Source organism: Panthera uncia, chromosome C2, assembly GCF_023721935.1.
Source record: "Panthera uncia isolate 11264 chromosome C2, Puncia_PCG_1.0, whole genome shotgun sequence".
NCBI lineage: Eukaryota > Metazoa > Chordata > Mammalia > Carnivora > Felidae > Panthera > Panthera uncia.
In genome coordinates this window covers 137,509,115-137,515,114 of record NC_064810.1, presented here as the reverse complement: position 1 = coordinate 137,515,114, position 6,000 = coordinate 137,509,115, and the positions used below count along the sequence as shown (strand labels likewise).

The 6,000-nt window shown below is 39.2% G+C and overlaps 1 long non-coding RNA gene across 1 annotated transcript in view; it reads right to left on the bottom strand.

Annotated features, from left to right (window-relative positions):
* Positions 1–3,524: 3,524 nt before the first annotated feature.
* The window catches only part of LOC125921366 (uncharacterized), a 63,227-nt gene continuing 60,751 nt past the window's right edge, over positions 3,525–6,000 (bottom strand). The window contains exon 3 of the long non-coding RNA XR_007457393.1: positions 3,525–3,813. This is a non-coding gene — a long non-coding RNA (uncharacterized LOC125921366). The remainder of the gene's footprint in view (positions 3,814–6,000) is intronic.

Sequence of the window (6,000 nt, the reverse complement as noted above, 5' to 3'; positions counted from 1 at the left end):
ATATATATATATATATATATATATATATATATATATATATATATATATTATTATGTCTCTAGTCTCTATATAAATATTATTATGTCTCTAAGGATAATACAAAAAATATCCTGGAACTTACAGGATCCCCAGTATTGCTCCAAGATCATGATCAGTGAGTCTCATACCCTACAGGAAACCCACTAACAGATGAGCTGTGCCCAAATGAAGAAGAAAAAATTACATGGATGTAAAAGCAAATTCCAGATATGCACAGCATACTGAAAACTTATGAGTAAAAAGTACAAATGTTTTGGAGTCAGTGTCTTTAGGAAAACACTTAGATGGAAAGCCCTAACTGTGGCTTTCTCATAACAGAGTTAGGCTAAGCCAAACAGGGGAAACCAAAGTATCTGACAATTGATCTAAGCCTGCATTTCTTCCTTTACTTCTTTCCCAACTTCTGCTTAATCAGAAATAAATGGGAAGCTATAAAATAAACCATACAAGTAAAATAAAATGAAGTTCAGTTTCTCATGGTCTTCAAGATAGAAACAGAAATGTGGGAGTTGTTTTGGTCTGAGTATAATTAAGAGATGGGTTTAGGGGCACCTGGGTGGCTCAGTCAGCTAAGCGTCTGACTTCACCTCAGGTCATGACCTCATCGCTCATGAATTTAAGTCCCGCACCGGGCTCTCTGCTCAAAGTGTGGGGCCCATTTTGGGTCCTGTCTCCCTCTCTCTCTGCCCCTCCCCAGTTCATTATTTCTCTCTGTCTCAAAAATAAATAAAAATATCAAAAAAAAATTTTTTTTTCAAGGAGAGATGGGTTTACTTGTCCATAAGTCTTACTTCTGTCTTATTTTCCAGAGGCAGAACCTCTGCCAAAAATTCAGGTGTAGGTTCCTTATTAAGAAAATTCTCCTAGGAGAAACCCGTAAGGGGGGGGGGGGTAAGGGGGGGAATGAGATATCAATGATGTCAAAAAACCTGGAATTTACAACTATCAAGGTGGAAGGGCTTGAGTAAATATCCCCAGATTTAATTTGGACCTCTAAAAGATTGTAGCCTAAAAGTAGGGTTGAATTTAAATAGCCCAGACTTCACAAACTGACACCCAATCTCAAATCAACTCAGTGAGTGAATTAAAACAATGTACTTTAACTGCATGACAGAAACTTTTAATTTTTTTTTTTAACATTTATTTACTTTTGAGACAGAGAGAGACAGAGCATGAACAGGGGAGGGTCAGAGAGAGGGAGACACAGAATCCAAAACAGGCTCCAGGCTCTGAGCTGTCAGCACAGAGCCCAACGTGGGGCTTGAACTCACTGACCGCAAGATCATGACCTGAGCCGAAGTTGGCCGCTTAACCGACTGAGCCACCCAGGTGCTCCACAGAAACTTTTAAAACCTTCTTTTGGCAAAGATAACATCACCCACGTGACTATAATTTTTCATACACAATGTCTGTCAGTTAATCAAAAATTTTCATGTAAGCCAAGAGACAGGCTCAAGAGAGCAAAAAACAGATGATAGAAACAGACCAACAGATGATCCAGATATCAGTTATCAGAAATTGGCTTTAAAATAAGATAAAGCAGGAGACATCAGTCGCACCCCATTCATTCTTTAATCCTGCACCCCCAAAGAAACATTTTAAACACTTTCAGCAATTCCTTGTTATTTACCTCAATCTTTACAAATGATATGCCCACGTTGATATCAATGAATTTATCCATTTTAGCTCTATTCTATTGAATTTCTATTATGATTGCTAAGATTTTTAGCTCTTTAAACTTTCCTGCCTTGACAATCTCTTACATAACTCGTTCCTTTCCTTTCTCCCATACAATATATTAACAACAAATATACAGTTAAATCAACATTGACGGTTTCCTTTGAGAGTTATGTGAACATTGATTTGTACCGAGCCAATCATTGTACTTAGTCCCTTTCATGTACCACTTACAGAGTTTTGGCTTATTGGCTAATTTTTCATTTTATATTTTCTACATCCTATCATTAGTTCTCCCTCAAACTCCCAAGTAAATTTATAAGACTCCTTTCAATACTATTTTCCACATGGTCATATGAATACAGTTAACTATTCGTTCCATTCTATTTTCTCTAGAAACTTACCTCCTCAAGTCTTCCATATCCTCCTGCTCCAAAATGTACTGGTCGCTCTCCAGGCCTAATGTACAGCCACCATCTTAACACCCCATTATTTGTAAAAGTAGGAGTTCCTTTATTTATTTATTTGCTATACTGAAGCCCACATTTCCTGGATTCCATGTCTTGGTTTCCACCCTCATTTTGGTATACCTCCTTAAGAAATTATGCAGTAGAAATAAAATGCTTGAGGGGCACCTGGGTGGCTCAGTCAGCTAAATGTCTGACTTGGGCGCAGGTCATGATCTAATGGTCTGCGAGGTTGAGCCCCGTGTCGGGCTCTGCGCTGACAGCTCAGAGCCTGGAGCCTGCATCATATTCTGTGTCTCCCTCTCTCTACCCCTCCCCCTGCTCACACTGTGTCTCCCTCTGTCTCCCAAAAATAAATAAACATTTAAAAAAAGATTAAACACTATTTTTAGGCTAGTGCAGCACTGAAATTAGAGCTATTTATCAAAAATTATAGAGCACACTTCAGAAAACCTAGAGGTGGGGAATTGCTGGAAATCTACTTGGTTTAGTTCTGACCTAGGGCAAACATGATTGGGACAGATTTTTAAATAGGTACACAGCAACATTACTAAGCACAGGCACTTCATGCTGGGACTTTGTATTCTGAAAAACTGTCTAGAAGCCAGAGGAAAAAAAAAAATTACTTTGAAAATGTTTCAAACCCATGGGGGAGGGGAAGGAAAAAAAAAAAAAAGAGGTTAGAGTGGGAGAGAGCCAAAGCATAAGAGACTGTTAAAAACTGAGAACAAACTGAGGGTTGATGGGGGATGGGAGGGAGGGGAGGGTGGGTGATGGGTATTGAGGAGGGCACCTTTTGGGATGAGCACTGGGTGTTGTATGGAAACCAATTTGACAATAAATTTCATGAAAAAAAAAAAAGAAAATGTTTCAAAAGCATAAGATGTTTTCTTAACTATTAAATATAAGTGTTGGAACCTCTTATTCCTTTTACCCCTCTTATCTAACCACCAATTTATTTGGTGGACTGGAAGAGGGTATTGGAAAAAGAACTCTTCAAATACTTGCAATCAATGTGTTTAAATGTCCAAGTCATTAGCTTTTGAGACTTTCTACTCCAGTTAAGCAACAGAATATATTACTATGCTTCATTTATCCAGGATCCTTGAAACATGAAAAATTCCACCTAAGTTAAAAGTCCATGGAATACTGCTTTGGCTGCCCCCAACCCCAGTGTATGGAGCAAAGGGCTCTAGCAAACACCAGTGACATCACCTGGTGTCAACTGGAATTCACGAGCAGAAGGGTAAGTGATACACTATTTCTCGTTTGCTCAACAGCCCATGGTACAGCCTGGGCCAAGCACAGTGAACACAGCTTGAGGCTGTGCTATGGGCTCCAGACCTTCACTACTTTACCTTTTACAGAGGAACTACGGAACAGTCTTGTGATGGGGACAAACTGAGTCTAGATGCCACCCTTGGGGGAAAGCTGGCATAAGCAATCAGCTGCCCGGCACCTGGAGGCCTTAAGGAAATCGTGCTTATGTCCAGTACCATCTGCTAGGAGGAGAAGGAACCCCCAGTTCCAGAAACTTTAATGCCATGAAATCTACGAAGGGTCTGCAGGATTATTCAGGAAGAAACTTCTCTCTGCAGTCTTCCCCAAACAATGTAATTGTTTTTCCTTCCTTTATTTTTCTTTCTTTTTTTTTTTTTTAATTTTTTTCAACATTTTTTATTTATTTTTGGGACAGAGAGAGACAGAGCATGAACGGGGGAGGGGCAGAGAGAGAGGGAGACACAGAATCGGAAACAGGCTCCAGGCTCCGAGCCATCAGCCCAGAGCCTGACGCGGGGCTCGAACTCACGGACCGCGAGATCGTGACCTGGCTGAAGTCGGACGCTTAACCGACTGCGCCACCCAGGCGCCCCTGTTTTTCCTTCCTTTAAAAAAAAAAAAAAAAAAAAAAAGTTTGTTTATTACAGAGAACAAATGGAGGGTTGATGGGGGCAGTGGGGGAGAGGGGAAAACGAGTGATGGGCATTGAGGAGGGCACTTGTTGGGATGAGCACTGGGTGTTTTATGTAGGCGATGAATCACAGGAATCTACCCCCAAAACCAAGAGCACACTGAATACACTGTATGTTAGCCAACTTGCCAATAAATTATATTTTTATAAGAAGTTTATTTATTTTGAGAGAGACAGAAGAGAAAGTGCACATGCCTGCCAGCAGGGGAGGGAGGGGCAGAGAGAGAGAATCTGAAGCCCGATGTGGGGCTCAGAGACCTGAGCCCAAATCAAGAGTCTGACAACACAACCAACTGAGCCACCCAGGCGCCCCTGTTTTTCCTTCTTATACAGAGTATATTATGCCTGTTGGGTTTTTAAGTGCCTGTTTTTGAAGTATTTCTGTCTCTTTCCTTGCTGTCCTCTACCACTCCTCAGGGTCTAGGATGTTAGAACTTCACATCCTCTAGCTTCTAATCTGTCAGGGACTCAGGAACAAAATAATCAAGTATGTTGAGATTATATATGAAATAAGGTTAAATGGCTTCTTAGTGGGAACCTGAGAAGCATCCCTGCAATAAAGAACATGCAACACTGGGATCTAGTAATTTCCCTCTAGGCCAATGATTCTTAAAGTGTGGTCCAGGGAGCTCTCAGGATCCCTCAGACCCTTTCAGAGGGGGTCCTCAAAGTCACAACTATTTTCATAATAATATTACATTACTTGCCTTTTTCACCTTCATTCTCTCATGAATGTAGTTTTCCAAACTATATAACATATAATATCACAACAGACTCAACATAGAAACTGAAGTGAGAATCCATCTGTCTTCCATTAAAATATTGAAGATATCTGAAAATATGTAAAACAATGCCATTCTCCTCATTAAATGTTTTTGTTTGGGGGGCATCGGAGTGGCTCAGTCGGTTAAGGGTCCAACTTCAGCTCAGGTCATGATCTTGCAGTTCACAAGTTCAAGCCCCATACAGGGCTCTGTGCTGACAGCTCAGAGCCTGGAGACTGCTTCAGATTCTGTGTCTCCCTCTCTCTCTGCCCCTCCCCTGCTTGTGTTCTGTCTCTCTCTCTCTCTCTCACAAAAATAAATTAAAACATTAAAAAAATTTTTTTCACATGTTTTTGTTTGGAAAAATATAGCTATATTGCCTTTATAAAAGCTATTTATGTTAACATTAGATTTATTTATTGTTATTTTTAAATGGACTAATAAAGAAATATAATTTTCTCAACTTTAATTTCAAGTACAATATGTATTGATAGATACAACATAAACATAAACAAGAACTCTTTGAAATTCTTAATGATTTTTGAGTACAAAGTGTTCCTAAGACAAAAAGCTTAAGAAAAACTACTCTAGACAGACTTTTTGAGAAACAGAACCCATTCAATGTCTTCAACATACTAGAAAGTGAACCACAAAATCTTGACCTAATGATGTACTAGAGTTTTCTTAACAAATTTTTAATTCATGTATATCTTACAATATAATAGAGGAAGAGTGAATGGTTGGATATTGTACAATCAAATAAAAGTTGCACAACTCAAAAAAGCCTGGAAATTATTTTCAAAACTGTGCAGTGAAAAGCCATAAAAGGCAGAATCTCCTTAGAAAATGACTCCAAAGCTATCAAAGTTCTGCTTATGTGGCCTTTCAAGGTGGCCACATTCATAGCATAGGCTATTGATTTTTCAAATTATTTTTATCTAGTGATTTTTTGAAAGTAGTTTTATTGTCCTCATAAGGGAAAGACTTAAGGATGCACTTTTCTCTGATGTTTCCATTTATCAACAGTCAACCATGATCATGTGCTTCCTTAAGCTCCATCCTCTTTCTTCTATTCCCATCA